Source organism: Ochotona curzoniae, unplaced genomic scaffold (genome assembly GCF_017591425.1).
Source record: "Ochotona curzoniae isolate NIBS_2020 unplaced genomic scaffold, NIBS_Ocur_1.0 contig_3520, whole genome shotgun sequence".
In the NCBI taxonomy this organism is placed as follows: domain Eukaryota; kingdom Metazoa; phylum Chordata; class Mammalia; order Lagomorpha; family Ochotonidae; genus Ochotona; species Ochotona curzoniae.
Genome location: NW_024465894.1, coordinates 25,519,731 through 25,539,677, shown reverse-complemented (window position 1 = coordinate 25,539,677; position 19,947 = coordinate 25,519,731). Strand labels below are relative to the sequence as shown.

The following is a 19,947-nucleotide window of genomic DNA, read 5'->3' as shown; positions in this document are numbered from 1 at the left end:
TATCAGGTGAAGTAGAAAGCCTTTTAACATGATGCAAATGCAACCTATCTCACAAGTTCGGAGAGAGGAGGAGACAGGAAACAGAGGCAGGAAAGGAGCAGGGGAATGTCACCTCAGAATTGGATGCCATGTGCTAAACATTCATTACAAGTTAGAATTAAAAAACAGGAGCTCGTAGCTTCCTTTGGCATTTGAATCTGAATTGCTAACGATGCCCTCATCCCTTCCTCTAAACACAGTGGGTACAAGACAGGTCTTCATGCAGCATGCCCAAGCTACTGCCGGGCAGAGATGGGGAGAAACAGTCTTTGCTAACATTTTAATTTTTTTTAAAGATTTGCCTATTTTTATCAGAAAGGCAGGATTACAAACAGGAGGGGAGGAGAGAGAGAAAGATCTTCCTTCCGCCGATTCACTGCCCAAGTGGATACAGAAGCCAGAGCTGAGCCGATCTGAAGCCAGGAGCCAGGAACCTGCTCCAGGTCTCCCAAGCAGGAGTAGGGTCCCAAAGACTTGGCCCATCCTTGACTGCTTTCCCCGGTCACAGGCAGGGATCAGGATGGGAAGTGGAACAGCTGGGACACAAACTGGAAACCTTATGGGATTTGGGGACACATGCAAGGCAAGGTTTTGCCATTAGTCTATCACGCTGGGCCCCTGGCTGACATCTCACATCTTCTCTGGGGAAGGTGCCTTTTAAAAATATTATTAAAGATTTATTTTATTTTGTTATGGGATATATACAAAGTGGAGGAGAGACAGAGAGGAAGATTTTCCGTCTGACATTTCACTCCCCAATGGCCGCAGCCAGGTGCCAGGAGCTTCTTCCTAGTCTCCCACACGGGTGCAGGGTCCCAAACCTCAGGGCCATCCTCAACTGCTTTCCCAGGCCACAAGCTGGGAGCTGGATGGGAAGCCGGGCTGCCAGGATTAGGACTTTAGCTGCTAGGCTACAGCACTGGGCCCAAGAAGGTGCTTTTTAATAGACACAGGTTATGTAGCTGCTCACAAAAGGACCTGGGGTGGAGCAGTGTAAATAAGAGGTGGCAGCATCTCCTTTGTCCTTAACGACGTGACAACCCAGTCCGTGTGAGAACTCCTTCTGGCTGCTGCAGCCATCTGCGGAGTGAACCAGCCGATGGCAGACCTCTGTCTAGCCCTCTCTCTCTCTGTAACTTTGCCTTTCAAATAAAAACAGAAAGAAGCCCATGCTGAGATTGCAAAAGCACTGGCCCCTAAACAATCTCTTAATAATTGGGCCAACCTGTGTCTCATTCATTTTATCTACCTTAGAAAAGCTCAATCGTTAGTAAGCCGTGTTTGGGCTTGTGCTTAGAAGGGAAGCACGCTAACAACATCGAGCTTTATTTACCAAGGTTTGGTTTTTGTTTTTTTCAAGGTATTAATAATAGACAGAGAATCCCTGAGAAGGAGGCCCTGGAGGAGGGGTCGGGACTGTAGGATGCCCTAACCCCCCGGTCAGTTCCCCAGGAAGGAGGTTACTCTCCAGGGGCCCAGGGAGTGGGAGGTGGGCACAGAGAGGGCTGTCGGGGGACATTGCAGAGGGGTCCCTAAAAGGCCGTGCTGGCCCAAGCAGACCCCCCCCCAGGAATTGCCCAGAAAACCAACCTCTTCCCACTCGGGTGGGTGGGGGCATCACGGTGGGCTAGAGGGCTCACTTCCTACCTTCCTCCAGCCTGTGGGCTGAGCACCGAGCGGTCCCACACGGAGCCCGAGCCGAGTCCGTGGGGCGGCCGGCTGGGGAAGCCGCAGCCAGGGTTGGTTCCTTTCACCAAGGGTTTCTTTGGAAAGGCAGCGTGGTTGGTCCTGCTGAAAGGCCCCAGGGCCTCTGGGGGAAGAGACAGCAGGGGCCCGCTGGCCTGCCGGCCCCTTTCAGGTGTAGGGCTTGTACTCTGCACAGCTCAAGGTGGCTGTGGGGCTCCTGGGCCTGAGCCCTGTGGCATGGGGGTCCTGAAGCTAAAGCCCTGGGCCCAGAAGATACCCAGCTGGCTGCCTGCCTCTGGGGGAGCCAGGAATGAGCCTGCCAACCTTCCTCATGGGGAGGACACGGACCCGCAGCCATCTTAGGCCCTTGGTGGCCGCCTAGACTACGTCTGCCGAGTGCTTGCCAGTCCGCAGTCCTGTTTGGTCCTGCTCAAAGTCCCCAGACTAGAGGGCCCTGCCTGCCTGCCTGCCTGCCCTGTTCGCGTGTGGGGACTCTGTGCAACCCGAGGCAGCCATGGGACTCCGGGGCCTGGGCAGCGGGGTACGGGTTCTGAGGCCCCAAGCCTGGCTGCCCGCCCCTTCTGGGTGTGGGGACGGTCTCTGCGCAGCCCAAGGCGACCACAGGGCCCAGGGCCTGAGTATCAGGCTCCTAAAGCGAAGGCCCAATGCCGGATAAGTATCCAAGAGACTGACTACCTGCCGCCTGCGAGGACGGGCGTGAGCCCTTCAACCTTCTGTGTCTGTGTCAAGGGCACAGGGACACGAGGCCGCCCCAGGTCCCTAGCGGCCACCTCGCCCATGCCTGCTGAGTGCCTGCTAGTCGTAGGGCCTGGTTGGTCCTGTTCAAAGTACCCAGGAGTTCTAGGGGACACATTGGAGGGGACAGTCCTCATACCTGCCACCTGATGTGCGGGGGCTCAGCCACAGCAGGCAGGAGTGGCCGTGGCGTGGGGGGCCCCATGGGTGAGGGGAAGAAAAACCTCGGAATGATTTTTTTTTTACATAAGGCGAAAAGCAAGTGCGGAGACTGCAAATTATACCCAGTTTCACAAATTTTTAAAGGCTTATTTATTTAAAGAGACAGAGCATGCGCGAGGGTGCCTGCATAAGCAGGCTAACACCTCCCATGGCCCCCAGGAGACAGAGGGGCTATGCCAGGTGGAAGCCAGGAGCTTTCTCTGGCTCTCCCACATGGGTGCAGGGACCCAAGTCCCTGGACCTCCCCTCTGCTGATTGCCTGGGGCATGTTGGCAGGGACCTGGATCCCTGTTACCAGCCCCCTCTCCCCCGCATGCTGCTACATTTGTTTCCAACAGGCTTCAGAAATAACTAGTCACCAGTCCCTCGGACCAAGTGTGTCTGGCTGCAGAGGGAACTGGGAAGATTCCCAAGCCCCCACAGCCCAATTTCCTTCCTAGCTGGACTCACTGTCTTCACACCTCTCATGTCTGTTAGAGCGAGACCAGAAAGCAAACAGAGGAGTCAGCCCCAGAGCCTGGAGAGCAGACCATTCAAACCACTTGCGTTACATGCCCTCATCGCAATGCAGGGACCAGGGGAAGAGCTTTGTTCCCAGCCTTTTCAGTTCCCTAGTTTTTTTTTTTAAAGATTTATTTTTATTATTTTTTTTTTTATTGGAAAGGCGGATATACAGAGAGGAGAGACAGAGAGGAAGATCTTCCGTCTGATGATTCACTCCCCAAGTGAGCGCAACAGGTCGATACTATGCCGATCCGGAGCCAGGAGCCTCTTCCGGGTCTCCCACGCGGGTGCAGGTTCCCAAAGCTTTGGGCTGTCCTCGACTGCTTTCCCAGGCCACAGGCAGGGAGCTGGAAGGGAAGCGGGGCTGCCGGGATTAGAACCGGCGCCCATATGGGATCCCGGGCGTGCAAGGCGAGGACCTTTAACCACTTGCGCCACTGCGCCGGGCCCCAGTTCCCTAGTTTTAAGACAAGTCTCCTCCCATGGTGATGGCCTCCTCATTGGAGGAGTCCAGTGTGGGGGATGGAGAGAACCCTGCCTTCAGACCGCAGGTGGAATATCCTGGGTCCAAAATGCCTGAGGCCAGAGTGATTCAGGAGAGTTCATAGTTGTTCTTACTGTGGGCTCTTCACATCTAGGTAATGAGGTATCGTGGTAGTTTTGTTGCAGAGAGCATGAGATACCCCGCAGGCACAGGTGTAGGACATAAGGAGGAGCCTATTAGTCAAACATGGCCACAGCAACTCCAGCTACACTCCAGGGGGCCACTCCAGGGGCCACTCCAGTGCGTTGTGAAGGTGCAAAGTGGGGCTGGTCCCGTGACACAGCACCTTAGGCTGCAGACCGTGATGCCAGCATCCCAGGTGGAACCCCAGCTACTCTGCTTTTGAGCCAGCCCCCTGCTAATACACGTGGGCAAACAGTGGGATGTGGCTTGGGTCCTTGGCTTTGGCATCCACAGAGGAGACCCGAAGGAAGCTCCTGGCTCCTAGTTACAGCTCAGCTCAGCTCTGGCCATTGCAGCCTTTTGGGGGACAAATCAGTGAACGAAGACCTGTCCTTTCTTCTCTCTCTGTAAAATCTGCTTTTCCAAATAGAAAACAAATCTTAAAAAAAAAAAATACCCTCAATGTTGTGTAAGATTCTCTGCTCACTGGGAGTTGACTGAGGGGTCCCTAGACTACCCACCCACCCCATCCCCTGAGTCTCCAAAGACCCTGTCCCACTGCTCCTGCCACCGCAACCTCTTACAAGTTTTAAAATCTCAAGAAAAAAAACATCCTTCTTTATCAGCCACCTAAGCCAAAACCCCCTTGGGGTCCTCATTGTTATTAACATAGAAACTTCCTGAAACAAACAAACAAAAAAATCCCTGTGTAGTGTCTGTAGCCTTGATTGGTCCATTTCTTGCTCTGACTTCATAAAGACCCACTGTTAAGGGATTTCAAATGCGTGCCAGTCCCTGGTGGGACCGTGATTGGTCCACCTGTTGCACTGACTTCATAAGGTCTCTCTGTTACACACCACAAAGGTGGGCGAGTCCCAGGCTGGGCCGTGATTGGTCGATTTCTTGCCATGACTTCATAAGGTGCCTCTATTGTGATAGAATCCCCAAAGTGTATATATAGCTGCTGTGGGGGCCTCATTTTTATCTGCTTTTCCAGGAAGCTTTCGGTTCCCGGTGGAGTGAGTGCTTGCCAAAAAAGCCACAGTCGACTGACTGCTGCTCGCGGCCTTTAATCTTTTTCTTGGTTGGTTTGTTTCTGGTTTTATTTAGTGTATGGTTGTTCCCAATTTGTTTTAGTTTGTTTTTTTCCCCCCACTTTGTTGTTTTTGTCCCGTTGATCTTTTTTTGCCCTTATGTTGATTTCGTGAAGCGCCCCAACTTTGAGCCAGGTAGCACAATGACAGGGACCGAGCAGGGTTAGCGTAGCCAGGGCCTCGCTTTTGCTCTTTCTTGTTTTCTCGTTCTCTTAAGCTAGTTTTGCAGGGTAATATTGAGCAGAGAGAACCTAGTTAGTGTTACCAGTAGTCAGATTAGTGGTTAGTGCCCCAGAGTGTTCCTTTTCAGTTTTAAGCTAGTTCAGTTAGGGTCAGTAGATTAGGTAGCTTCCATCGTCAGGGTAGAGAGAGTAGTTGAGCTAGGGTAGTCAGGGGAGTCAGCAGCATGCTGTGTCACTATGAGTATGAGCCGACCCTGCAGGGTTACTATTTTCTCGATGATATCGGCCACGGCACCTTCGGCGTGGTGAAGCGGGCCCACGACTTGGTCACGGGCAAGGAGGTGGCGATCAAAATCATGAGGCGGGATGTTGATTCGTCCAGAATCGCAGAGCGTGAGGTGGCTATCATGCGCGGCTTACATCATAAACATATCATACGCCTTTTGGAGGTAAGACACAAAAGGAAACACGTTTTCCTTGTTATGGAGTTCGCAGATAAAGGTACCTTGAGCGACTATGTGCAGCACCAGGGCGGTCTGGGCGAGGAGGAGACTAGGTTTCTCTTTAGGCAAATCTTGTCTGCCATCACCTATTGTCACAGCCGCTGGGTGGCACACAGAGACTTAAAATTATCCAACATATTACTAGATGGCCAAATGAATACGAAGCTCGCCGATTTTGGGCTGAGTGCCCACTTGGAGCAGGGGGAGCTGGTCACCGGCTTCTGTGGGACCCCTGAATACTGTGCCCCTGAGCTCTTTTTGTCCAAGCCTTATGATGCATACAAGGCAGATCTTTGGAGCATGGGAGTGATATTATACACAATGCTAACAGCCTCCACACCCTTCTATGGTGATGACAACTCGGAAATCCTGGCCAGCATCTACGATGACAGTTTTACCCTGCCACAGTTTACCACCGGCCCCCTACAGGAGCTCCTGTCCTGTCTGCTTTCCCTGGATCCTGACAAGAGGCCCACAGCAAACAATGCATGTAAACACTGGTGGTTTACCCACTGCCAAGTCACCAGCCAGGAGGATGAGGAGACTCAAGTGCAGCCGATGGGCACCCCCCAGGACCCTGAAGCACGGCGATACCTTTTAGGTCTCGGCCTACTGCCAGACAACCATGCCACTGCGCCGGGACCCAGGGGTCTAGAAAAAATATCAGAGATCTCAGAGCCCAACACTGGGGAGAACACGGGATCACGATCCATCTCTGTGCAGGCCAGGCTGGAGGAGAGCCACAGCTCCTCCAAACCCCAAGATCCCATACAAGAGGCAAGGGCTGAATGTTCCCCTCCAGGAGCCCAGTCCCTGGTAGGGCCCAAGGGCCTCCAGGAGCCAGTACCTAGGGCTCGCCCTGAGGTCAATATCGCTAATTTGCTGCTGCTTCACCTCCTGGAGGAGAAGGAGGGGGAGGAAGACGAGAAGGAGCGTGATTCACTCTGCCTCAACTGGACCCCCAAGACAATCCCCGTGGGGTTGCCTTGCATCCCCAGTGCCCGAAGTGAGGCACAATCCACCACAAGGGAGCCTCAGCAGTCAGGGTCCAAATCTGCCTGTACAACCACTGCTGATGCCGCCGCTACCATCATATCAGCCACAGGTACCAGCAAGCCCGCTGCCACAAACACTGCCGATGCCGCCACCAATACCAGCAAGCCCATGGCAACAACTGCCGCTGATGCTGCTACCATTACCAGCAAGCCCACTGGCACAAAAACTGCTGATGCCACCACCAATACCAACAAGCCCACAGTGACAACTTCTGCTGCCACTACCAGTAACACCAAGCCCACCGCCACGGCCACTGCGGATGCCGCCACCAATTCCAACAAGCCGATGGCGAAAATTGCTGCTGTCACCACCAGTAATACCAAGCCCACTGTCATAACAACCACTGCTGCTGCCTCCAGTACAACTACCGCCACCACAACCACCGTCATTGCCACCACCGCCACCACCACCAAATCAAGTGCCACAGCCACTGCTGCTATAGCTACTACAAGCACCAAGTCAGACACCATAACCACCACCACCACCACCACGACCAACAGTTCCACTACCAGTACTGCCAAGTCCACCGCCAAAACCACCATAGCCACCGCCACCACCACCAAATCAAGTGCCACAGCCATTGCTGCTTTAGCTGCTACAAGCACCAAACCAGACACCATAACCACCACCACCACTGCCACGACCAACAAATCCACTACCAATACTGCCAAGTCCACCGCCAAAACCACCATAGCCACCGCCACCACCACCAGAGCTGCCACAGCTGCTGCTGTTGCCACAACCAGTGCTGTTGCCTCCGCAAGAACCACTTCTGCCGCCACAACCAGCACTGGTGCCACAGCCGCCACAGCAACCGCCGCCCCTGCCAACGCTGCCACCAGGAGAAAGCTAGGCCAGAGGGGACTCTGTAGCCGCATCGCGAATTTCTTCCTTAGGGCCTGTTGTATCAAGCCGGCACCAAGGAGAAGTGCTGGCCCCCGGAATAGAAAAGTGGCCCCCCAGGAGTCAGAAGGGCAGCCAAGGCCCTGACTCAAACAAAAATCACAAAATTAACATCTTTATTTCTAATTTTTTAAGATTTATTATTTTACTTTTTATTATTTCTGTTTCAAGGTTTATTTTTTCTGTTTTTTTCAGATAATTTTTTATTTTTGTTTTTCAAGATTCTTTTTGAAGATGTATTGTTTCTTTAATGCTTTCTTTTTAAATTTTTTTTAAGTTTTTTTTAAGATGCTAGTTAAGATTTTTTTGAAGATTTTTCTGTTCTCAAGATTATTTTTTAAAATTTATTCAGTTTCCTTAAGATTTTTTAATTTAATGTTTTCAAGATTTATTATTCATTTTTAAGATTATGCTGTTTCTTTAAGAAAGTTTTTAAGATTTTTTTTTGCTTTTCAAGATTTATTCTGCTTTAAGATTTTTTTAAGATTTATTTTTTAAAATTATTGTTTTAAGCTTATTAAGATTATGCTGTTTCTTTTTAACTTTTTAAAGATTTATTTTTCTGGTTTTTTTTTTAATTTTATTTTGAAATAATCCCAAACACGATCTCATAATAAAGGTTCTAATGATACACGTGGGTTGAGTCCCTCCCATGATAACTATATCTTGACTCCCCACATTGAGCAAACAGGCATCACCGTGGGAAGACAAACAGTGCCAGTCTCACCTGGGTGGGAGATTCCTGCAAGGTTGTAAGTACAGAATGGAGGAGTGGGAGGAGGTGGACCTGCCCAGAAGGTAAGGTGGACCACTGTGGCTGGGGGAAGCCAGAAGCAGGCTGGGCTAGGCTGGGGCGGGACTGGCAGGCCCCTGTCGGGTCCCAGCATGTATATTCCACAGCCTAGGGACTCCGCTCTCAGAACTGCTGACCTTCAGTTTCGTCTGTACCAGGCTCTGTGCCCTGGAGAGCAGCCCTCAGCTCTACCTCCAGCATCTACACAGGCTGAGCCCTGTCTCTCTTAAGTAGTCACCCCCGGCCTTTGCACGTCATCCAATGAGAAGCCCAACTGGATGGGTTGCCTAAGCCAAAAGCCTCAAGCTCAGCCCAGTTTTCCATGGGGGTATCAGGGACCCAAGGGCTTTATTGATACCTGTGGCTCAAGCAAATCCTCCTATGAGGTGAACTTGAGCATGTAAAAGCTTCAATTCTAGCTCTCCTAATCGTTTTTTCACTTTACATCCTCACACAGTGGCCCTGGCATTTAGAGATGGCCAACTTGCAGTTGCTGAGTGTGAATGGTAATGTGACATGACCATTTTTTTCTTCAGTTCTAGGTATGGATCTGATTGGACAGATATTTTGAATGAAATTACAAGAACTGAGAGCTGAAAAGGATCATGAGCAAAATCTCTGAAGAATGTAACATCTCTTAAAGGGTAAAAATTTACTAAAATGGGGCGTAGCCTAGCGGCTAAAGTCCTCACCTTGAATGCGCCGGAATCCCATATGGGTGCCAGTTCTAATCCCAGCAACTCCACTTCCCATTCAGCTCCCTGCTTGTGACCTGGGAAAGCAGTCGAGGACAGCCCAGGGCCTTGGGCCCCTGCACCCGTGTGGGAGACCTAGAAGAAGCTCCTGGCTCCTGCTTCAGATCGACATAGCATCGGCCGCTGCATTCACTTGGGGGAATGAATCATCGGACGGAAGATCTTCCTCTCTGTCTCCTCTCTGTATATCTGACTTTCCAATAAATAAATCTTCAAAAAAAAGATATTTTTAAAAATTTACTAAAATGTATTTGGCATTCTTGATCTGTTACTACTGATAATTTTTCTTTGCACTTCTTCCTATACTTCTCCCAGCTTGTCCTCTGAAGTTTTTGGAAAGAATGAAATTTACCTAGTTGAATAGGGAAAAAAATAGAGGAGGAGAACACCACTGACACCCAGTCTCCATGGTGACCGAGGAAAGCAGCTGGTGGGGGAGGCAGGCTGTGCCACCAGCTGCCCGCTCCCTGCGCTGCCTTCTGATGCAAGGCTGGCCCACACACACGGTCTGGGCTAACAGCTAGACAGCATTGTTTCTGTGTAGACCTTAATGGGAGTGGGATTTAGAAATCTAAGAAAAAAAAAATGGGGTAAGCAGGTGGAAGATGTATATTGTATTTTCACATTTCTGCACAGCGCTAAAGTCACATGATGTCTGACAGGCATCGGTATGGCTTTTTTACATTCTTGAGATACTGAAAATGATTCAGATTCAGGACACTTGGCGAAGGAAGGATGACAGCTTTGGGGAAATAAGTGAAAACGATATCATTTTTAGTGTCTAGGGGAAGCCAAACGTAGCCTCAGAAAAAGGAGTAAGACAGGCATTATTTGAAATGAAAAATTGCTAGACACAAGCATAAGCTGAATATTTCTCTTGTTCTACCGACTGTGTTTCTAAAACTTAGACTCTATACTATTTTATTTGGATGAATGGCAGAGGGAAGAGGAAGAGATACAGTAAGAGAACTCTTCCAGCCACTGTTTGAGTCCCAAAGGGCTACAACAGCCAGGGCTGGCTCAGTCCCACCCAGGAGGGCAGAACTCGACCCAGCAATCCCTGATGGGTGCCCAGGGTCAAGGCCCTGGGCCAGCCTGTGCTGCCTTGCCAGGCTGTTAACAGGGAGCTGGATCTGAAGCAGCACGACCAGACTCAAAACCAGCACCCCAGTCGGGCAGTGGCTTCACCTGGCCTCTAGACCGCAGATGCTCATCATTCAAAGGCAGAAGTGTCCCTTGCGAAGGGAGTATATGATTATTATTATGAACATTTATTTATTATTTATAAGATGGAGAGAGAGAGGAGAGACAAAAAGACACAGTCTTATCTCCTGGTTCTTTCTCCAAATGGCTAAGTCAGGTTGGTCCAAGGCTGGGAGTCTGGAGCTGTGTGGGTCTCCCAAGTGAGTACAGGTGGACCAAACAATAATCCATCCTGCACTGCTCTCCCAGGTGTGTTGACAGAGCTGCGTCGCCAGAGGAGCAGCAGGGACTTGAAGAGGCAGCCATCTGGGATGCTGGCAAAGCATGCAGAGGCACCTGGGTGTTAGCCTCCTGGGGAGACCTTACAGGGCAGTGGGCACACTGGCTGGGTCCCTTGCCCTTCCTGGAAGAAAGTTCTATTGTCAAGAGGGGTGCTCCTGTCCAGCTCTCAGCATCATGCAGCCCGGGGCAGACTCTGGGCAAGGACATTGCTGGCCTTCGCTTCTGGGCCATGTCATAGTGGCAGGGCCATGTCACAGTGGGAGTCTGCCACTATGATATGGATGGGCAGGGGGTGGGGGGAGCAGGTAAGGGACTTTGCCCTGTGTACACAGCCTGGGGGAAGGCTCTGTGAGCAAAGGAGGCTCGTTCCAGGTCCTGTCTAGGAGAGATACATGCAAAGCCTAGATGCTCCTTGAGAGGAAAAGGAGGCAGGCATCCAGACCCCTCTTCCAGGCAGCTCACCTGCACCCCTTGTGGGCTCCCCACATTTCATCTTTCTGGGAAGAGTGCCTGGCACAGATGCTGCAGGCAGTGTCCACCTGGGGGGACATGAAGCTTGGGAGTCTCCGTGGGGTCTCGGGAGCCCAGAGCTAGCCGCCGCAATGCCCTTGGCATCCACACTCTCCGTGGATGCAGACCCACCTGCCAGCTCCCTGTCCACCCACTCCTCCACCTCCTCCTTTTTCAGAGCACCTGAGAGTAAGCTGAGCTCACACCCCAGCTGAGAAGCCGCTGGGGTGTCATCAGCCTCCATAGGGATGCTCCCTGGCATCCCTCCCTTCTGACCCCTGCCTGCTCCTTTGCCCACTGCAAAGGCCTTGGTCATCATCCTCTCACGGGGGTCCTACCTCTGGCTGCAGCCTCTGCTTCCTGGAGTTCAGCACTGTCCGTGTCACTGTTCCAGAAGACTCTGACAGAGCAATTGCTCACAAATCCTTGAGATTATCTCCTCCCATGTCTGACCTTGGAAAGCCCCGTGATCTTGTCATGACCACTGAGGACTGTGCCCTGGCCCCAGTTCTTCTAGCAAAAGCTGATTTTGCATTGCCAGACCCCCATCCCTGGGAGGCCTCTCTCCTGAGCTGTGAGAAATAATGGTCAAGATGAGTGGTCCTTTAAAGCAGCTGGCTCACTGGGTTCATCAGTATGTCTCCCCTCAAGGTCAATGACAAATTCACCTTCCCTGTCTTGTTCCCAATCTCCCCCAACCTCTGTGTGCTTGACCATGTTGAATTCTCAGTCCTGTGATAGCCATCTTTAATATCCTCAGAAGCAACCCAGATGAACCACGAGAGACCTCTACAGCTGCTCACAGGGCCTCCCAAAGCTTGGGCGAGTGAATGTCGCTTTTAGCTCAATCAATCCAATCTCCACCTTCGATGTTGCTCTCTAGCTAACAGAGCATCCAGATGTCTGACTCTACAAACTGGTTGCAAAAGCCCTCCTGGCCACCTTGGCTCCCTCCCCTCTTCATGTCCCATAGCAATGTTTCCTTCTCTTTTATTACCATTGGGCCATTCACACTTGGGCTATTGAAATGATCCATTGGTTCAACAGTCCAGAACATCACTCAGACCCACGTGGACATCACCCATCTTGCTAAGATGTCTAATTCCAGCCACTGCTCACTGATGTCAGCACTTTCCCCACCGCCCAGCTTCCCTCTCTCGGCGTGAAGTAGCCATGGAGACCGGCAGCATCCCCGGCAGCATCCGGCAAGCTTCCCTCGGGGGTCTTGTCCGTGTCACATCTAAAGTTCTTTTTCTTTCTACAGATGTATTAAAAACCTGGATTGGTTGGAACACTGGGCCTAAACCCCAGATGAAACTGAGTATAAGCAGTTCATCTAAAGACTAATGGAACACTTACTGCCCCAGAAAGCCACCCCCCACCCTCATCCCTGCACCTGGGGACATTGCTAACTGCTAAGACAATTTCACCCAGGAGCCTTTCTGCAAATGTCCTGCCCACCTTATCAGAGTCCTCAAATCTGTTCTACAGGCTGCTTAAAAGGAACTCTACCTGCTGCTTCCATGGGGTAAAGCCTAGTTTCAAATTCCCTGGCCTGTACCCAGAAAAGACTCTATCACTTTTTTTTTTAATTCCCTTCCAATCTGTTCCCCCTAAAATCAAGTCATCTTAGGTTAATTGCCTCCTCTCTTTCTTTGAATCTTAAAATCCTGGAACCTAATCTAAAAACATGAATAGTCCTATATTTCGAAATGAGTCTCAAGAAAAACAATTTCATATCCAGAGTGCTTCTGTCATGTTTCCTAACCAAACCAAGCCACTAACTAAAGGACTCAGCAGTATGGAGTTATTCTGAAAACAGAGTAGTGCATTACATCTGCATAGTATTTCACAGCTCCTAGAGCCCTTTGAATACTTACTTCTTAAAACCTTACAACACGCTTGTCAGACACATTATGCTCGTCTGGCGTTTTGGAGCAGCTCAACGATTTGCCGACATAGAGCAATGATGTGAGAACAAAGCCAAGGTATGTATTCTCACTCACTCTGTCTTGTGTTTTTAAAGACAGAAATGGATGCTTGGGACAAACTTCTTTGCCTTTCTAAAGAGACATTTTCAGCAAACATTCACCCCTGTTCTAGAGAATCACCCAGCAGGTGCAGTTCAACTAAATGACGCGTGTACATGCTGGGAAGAAGTGTCCTGCATAACAATCATCAAAGGCCACCGTCTGGAGGACGTCCCCGCCAGCAGTGTGGCATAGCAGGAAGCCAGCACCCAGTGGTTCTGACTTTGGCATGACAGCCATTCTAACTGGGATGAGGTGAAACTTCGCTGTGGTTTTCATGTGCAACTCCCTGACGCCTGGTGATCCCGAGTAATTTTTTTCACGTGTCTGTTGGTCATTTGTATTTCATCTTTGAAAAGTGTGTTCAGACCCTCTGCCCATTCTAAACTATTGGCTCCCCCAGTGGACCTGGAGTCCGAGCGACCCACATCCAAGGTCACACAGACTGCTGGAATCACAAGCAACAGCCTCACACACTGCGGCCCAATCCTGACACGGAAGAATTTGTGAGAACAGTTTCTGGTTCTCAGATCTCCTGCATAACCCTCCCGTAAGCCACAAGTGGCTCAGCTGATTTTTAAACAAGATGTAATTCTGGCACTGTATCACTAGATGGCAGCCCAACCCTAGCCCATTTCTTCATCTTTGTAGATCTCTATTCCTTTCTGCTTGCCTGATTTATCTTCCTCTTTCCTTTCTCCTCTTTATTCATTCCTTCCCTCCCCCTTCTTCCTTCATTTCCTTCCTTTCTCTATCATTCCCCCACCTCTTATCTCTCTCCTTCCTTCCCTTCTTGTCCTTTTTAAGTTGTATTTGAAATACAAAGAAATAGAGGCATCCTCTCCTGCGTGAGACAGGTTTCAGCGGGATGGTAGAATCTCAGCAGCGCTGTGGTTTTCTGGCAGGTCAGGGCTTGCAGACCCCGCCCGTCCTGCTGGCACCCTGGTCCCTGATTGGCTCAGAAGTCTTGGGAGTCAGGTGATTGTCTCAGGGTCTTGACGGCCCACACTACTGATCACTCTAGCCCAGATCTTTGAATTCCAAGCAGGATAATTCCTGGTGTTTCATTTTCTTTTTAAATTTCATTGCTTTTATAAATGTTTTAGCTTTGTCATTTCTTCCAATTTTTATTTATCTTATCTGAAAGAAAGGGAGGTAGAGACACAGATAATTATCTTCCTTCCAATCCCACATGATTTCTCTGTGATTTCTTTATGAAAGTAGAAAGTTGGGGACGGGGGGCGGGGAGAGACTCTTCCAGAAACTACCCCAGAGGACATGCAGTTAGAACTCACTGGCCAGGGGCCAGCGTTGTCATGCTGCAAGGTAAGCCGCCACTTGTGACACCAGCATCCCGTTATGGAAGTGCTGGTGGGTGTTCTGGCTGATCACCCTCCAATCCAGCTTCCTGCCAATGCCCTGGGAAAGCAGCAGAGACTGGCCCAGCCACCTGCATCCGTGCTTCCACATGGGGATGGAGACTGGGGCTCCTGGCTGCTGCCTGTGTCAGCCCTAGCCACTGCTTCTATCTGGGAAGGAAACTGGCAGATGGAAGATCTTTCTGTCATTTATGTCCTTCTATTGAATCTTGAAAGCAAACAAGCAAACCGTGCCTGCGCCCGAGCCCAGCAGAGATGCTACAGGTGCTTTTAGGTGTATAGATTCATCCCTGGGTTGGGATGGGTCTGCCATCCCTGAACACATGGCTGTTTGCAGAGGCGCAAGACAGAACTCCAGGCAGCCCTGCCCTGCAGGAGCTGTGCACATCAGGCCAGTGGGGGCTCGCTCTCGTAGTCCAAACTCAGCTAAAACTTACGTAAGATTCAGAATGTTTATACCTCTGCTGTGTTAACCTGAAGCTGCCCTCCTCTACTGTGTACAAGTCTTCTTATGTATGAATATTAGATTTTTTAAATTGCTGTTCCTTCGTCCGTGAGTTAATCACATAGTTTTATTAATAGGGCATGTTATTTTAATTGGTTTTTGCCTGATAAACCTAGCTTGTCATCCTGAGATTAGATTCTATTGGACCATGGCTCATGATGCTTTTCTACATTGCTGGATCCAAGTTCTCCATCATTCTTTTAAAATCCTTGTGTCTAGGACCCCGGCGCAATGGTGTAGCAGTTAAGGTCCTCGCCTTGCACGTGCCAGGATCCCATAGGGGTGCCTGTTCTAATCCCAGTGGCCCCACTTCCCATCCACTCCCTGCTTACGGCCTGGGAAAGCAGTCAAGGATGGCCTAAAGCCCCCTGCACCCGCGTGGGAGACCTGGAAGAAGCTCCTGGTTCCTGGCTTTGGATCGGCTCAGCTCCAGCTGTTGTTGCTGCTTGGGGAGTGAACCATTGGACGGAAGATCTTCTGGTCTATCCTCATCTCTGTATATCTGCCTTTCCAATAAAGATAAATCTTTTTAAAAAATCCTTGTGCCCAGGTCTGTGAGGAATATTGATCCTTGTTTTATTTCCATACAATATCTCTACTTCCTTTGCATCCGTGTGAACACTAGCCCTATACCATGAGCTGGAGTGTTCCCTTCTCTCCTGTTTCCTGGAGAAATCAGTAAGAGACTTGGAGCAGTTCATTAAATATCTGATAGAGTTCACTGATGAAGTCATCTGAGAATAGGTTTACTTTGTAGCCAACTTGCAACTACTTACTTCAATCTCTTGTGAAGAACTCAGTCACATCATGTATTCTTCCAGTCCGCTTTGGTAATTGGTTCCTTTTGAGGAACTCATCAATTTTTTTTCAAAGTGTGCAATGTATTGGCATAAAGTTTTTAACAATATTTATTATATTCTCTTCTAATCCTAATTTTAATTGTATTAGTAGTGCTGTGCCTCCCTCTCTCATTCCTGATTTTATGAATTTGTGTTAGGCACCAGCACGAGGGCCCAATTGGCTAATCCTCCACCTGCAAGCATGGGTAGTACATCTGGATGCTGGCTCATGTACTGGTCACCCCACTTCCCATCCAGCTCCTTGCTGTTGGCCTGGGAAAGCACACGAGGATGGCTGAAAGCCTTGGGACTTGCTCAGCTCTGGCCGTTGCAGCCAATTACGGAGTGAACAAGCAGATGGAAGATCTTTGCCTCTGCTTCTCTCTGTAAATCTGCCTCTCCAATTAAATATCCATGTATACATTTTTGTGTTCATTCTACTTGGGATTTGTTGCGGTTCTAAAATGTGTCGGTAATGTTTCTCATCCAATTTTGGAAACTGCCAGCCTTTCGTTCAAATAGTGTGTCTGCACCTTCCTCTTTCCACTACAGATATCGAAATTCACTTGCTGTTGTCCCGTAGGTTTCCAAGACTATGTTCATTTTTATCAGTCCTAGCTGTCTTTTTTTTGAAGACACCCCTACTTGTTACCAGAAAAGCTCAGTGGATTCTTCCCTGTGCTTAGCATAGAAACAGAAAGCCAGACTCCGTAGCAGACAGAGAAGTTGCACTTGTGAAGTGGCCAGGTGAGCATCGAAAGAAGAAGGCAGGGGGAGGGATCCAGAGGGAGAGCTGGGAGGTGGGGCGCCTCTTGAAAGGACACAGGGAGAGGCACCAAAGGTCTGTGAAGGGTTTGAGGACCTTAAGTGTTTCCTGACCCCTCGTCTCGGTGGGAACCTGCGGGGAAGGTCTCCCAACACGTTAGGAAATGGCTGGGCGGTTCTTGTGCCACCCGCTTGAAGGTGTGGCTGAGATTTTAGTGGGGTCAGAGCGCCTCACTTCCTAGGCACACACTAACAGGACAACAGACAAGCATCGAAGCCGTGGGAAACCGGTATTCACACAGAAAATAAATTCACTGAAGAACAACGAAAATCTCATTACAGAAACCAAATTACTAAATGACTTAATAACGAACACACACAGGAACCTGCAAGAAGCTATTAAAGGCTGGCTGTACATTAACTTACGACCTAGCCAAGTGCACCTGACACTCAACAGCTACACACGAAGAGGTCTCAGGTGAACACGTGCTCACTGGCTCAAGATCTCTAGCACAAAACGATGAAAGCATCGACTATCTGCAGCCGGATCTTGGTTGGGCCCCAGGGCTGTCAACACCTTGCGAGCAAAGCCGCTAAGGAAAGCAGCCTGTGGTTGAACAGGTCTGGCTTGTGGAGTCATTCCAATTAGGGAGACTGTTTATCAGGTGGAACTATGAGCTCTGACAGTCGACAGAAATCGGGAAGACTTCAGACATTCGGCTTATGAGATCATTTTCGAGAACATTCCAGAGAACAAGGATTTGTTCCGCGCTGGATACTGTCAGGAAGTTGGGGGCGGGGGGAACATCAGTACATTTCTCAGCCTCCCCCAGAAGATGACAGGCACGGAAGCTCCAAGCCGATTTGAGAGCACATAAGCACTACTGATAGGGTGACGAAGAGGAAAATATTTGAGCGATATTGAGGTTTGAACAATTTTTATGTTTTCATCTCCATTAAAATGAAAAGTGCCCCCATTTTTGTTTTTCCTGCCATTCTGTGGTCACAGAGTGGCGCTGTGTGGCTCTCAAGTGCTGCTGTTTTTCAGCACGTGCCACTGCTGCCCAGCTGTGCCACTGCGATCATGCATGCCTCAGCCAGCCCGCTGTTGCTATGCAAAGTCTCAGAGGGGTTCCTTGGGAGTGGGGGTGTTGAGGGAAGGAGTTATTTCAGTTTATTGTTGGAAGGTTCATGATTGAAGATGATGCTGTTTGCTCTGTCTGGGGCCCTGGGGAGGCTGGCCGTGGAAAAGCAGGTAAGCAGGAGAGTCCATAGTGAGTCAGGAGGCAGAGAGAGGAGACAAAGGAACGCTGATAAATAGCTGACATCCCCAAAGCCTTTCAGCCCAGGGTAGAGGGCATGACCCGAGATCTCCCAGCATTCTCACTTCCTAGACCTTCATAGTATTCGCATCAAGTCATCACCCGAATCCACCGTCAACTTCAACCTGTTAAACATCAACTTAAAACTTTGGGGTTTAAACAGGTGCTCGAGCTTAGAGACACAGGTCCTGTTCAGTCCGTAAACAGGGCAACGGGTCGCAACATCTGAACCTAACAGCCAGCCTAGGTCCTTTGCTCTTGCACTCCTAGGATTGCCTGGTATGCTAGAAGGTTCTCCGTTCCCACAGCTGAGGAGACAGGCCAAAGGACTCTGTGGGTATGGGCTTCCTCCAGGGAGAAAGACCTGGCTGGGCGTTTGGAGGAACGTCCTGATGTCAGGGGCACCCGTGGCAAGGCAGTCCCTCCTCCGGAAGTACCAGATGGCACGGGGCTATGGCCGTGGCCACAGCTCACCCGGTTCCCGGAGCACTTCGGGTGAGGCTTGGAGACATGGCAGTAAACATTTTCAGTTTCAATGTAAGCACTCAAGAGACCCTTTGAGTTGGAGGTCCTCCTTGCAAATATCCCTTTGGGCCATGAAGGCTGCAGGACCCTCTGACTGAGGCTCACAGGCCCATCTTGGGTGGCCACCTTCGCTCTCTGAAGGACGAGATTTTCTGCAGTGCAAGCTACAAGCAAAACCACACAAACTTTCCTACTTAGGGCCCTAAGGTGGAACGTGAATCCTAGCCTCTTGGGTTTTTGTTTTTTATACTTTTTCAACTGTTTCGTTTTTTAAAATTTCTGCCCTTTTGAGCAAAGACCTAACCACCCACCCCTCCCCACAACCTCCATACCCCAATATCCACCACCCCACACCTCCGTTGAGATACCACTACTCCATGGCAGCATCAGGTTCGGATCAGAAAACAGGTTATAAAGTTTTTACCTTTTCTAAAAGTTCCATACTCATATTGACTGAACTGGCAAATAAGTTCTTTTAGACATTCTTTCAGCAGACAATTCCATCTTCCCTTTTCCTTTGAAAATTCAAGGGGCTGGACCCAGTGTGGTAGCCTAGCAGCTAAAGTCCTCGCCTTGCATGCACTGGAATTCCTTATGAGCACCGGTTCTAATCTCAGCAGACCCACTTCTCATCCAGCTCCCTGCTTGTGGCCTGGAAAAGCAGTCGAGGACGTCCCAAAGCCTTGGGACCCTGCACCCGTGTGGGAGACCTGGAGCAGGCACCTGGCTCCTGGCTTCAGATCAGCTCAGCTCCGGCCGTTGCAACTGCTTGGGGAGTGAATCAATGGACAGAAGATGTTCCTCTCTGTCTCTCCTCCTCTCTGTCTGACTTTCCAATAAAAATAAATAAATCTTAAAAAAAAAAAAAAAGAAAATACAGGGGGCAAACAAACTCGGCCTCAGTTTCTCCTGCTGTGGGCTCCTAACACAGATCACTCCTGCACTCCCCAAATGTCCTTCTTCCTCTTCCTCCTCCTCTTCTTCTTTTTGGATACAACATGTTCTATCAAGTTGGGAAGGTTTATAGTGGCAAACTGTGCCATGTATGTGATATCAATGGCACCTGCACTTTACTGATAATGGAACTAAGTAGTGAAGCTCCACCGAGGGGGACGTGGCTCCTCCAGGCTTCCGACTTGGGTCTTTGTCCTTTGAGGTTATCTGCTACGGTTAGATATTTTGAACTAATTCTTGGCAAAGCAGAATTAAAAATCACCAAATCCCCCAAAGTTTTGAATGAATAAGCAAGAGTGACCGTTCACATTCATCTTCAAGGCAACATTGAACCGATTGCTTACCCGGCAGAAACACACTGAGTTGGTTTCACAGTTCAAACATTCTTCCCCAACAACCACACGCCTTCATGCAAGTGGGCAATTGTTTTTCATCAGCCTCCACATTCCTGTCCACAAAAAGAAAATCTTAAT

The 19,947-nt window shown here is 49.7% G+C and overlaps 1 long non-coding RNA gene across 1 annotated transcript in view; it reads right to left on the bottom strand.

Annotated features, from left to right (window-relative positions):
* Positions 1–19,947, bottom strand: part of LOC121157504 — a 153,263-nt gene that overhangs the window by 49,491 nt on the left and 83,825 nt on the right. The window contains exon 2 of the long non-coding RNA XR_005884034.1: positions 19,819–19,922. This is a non-coding gene — a long non-coding RNA (uncharacterized LOC121157504). The remainder of the gene's footprint in view (positions 1–19,818; positions 19,923–19,947) is intronic.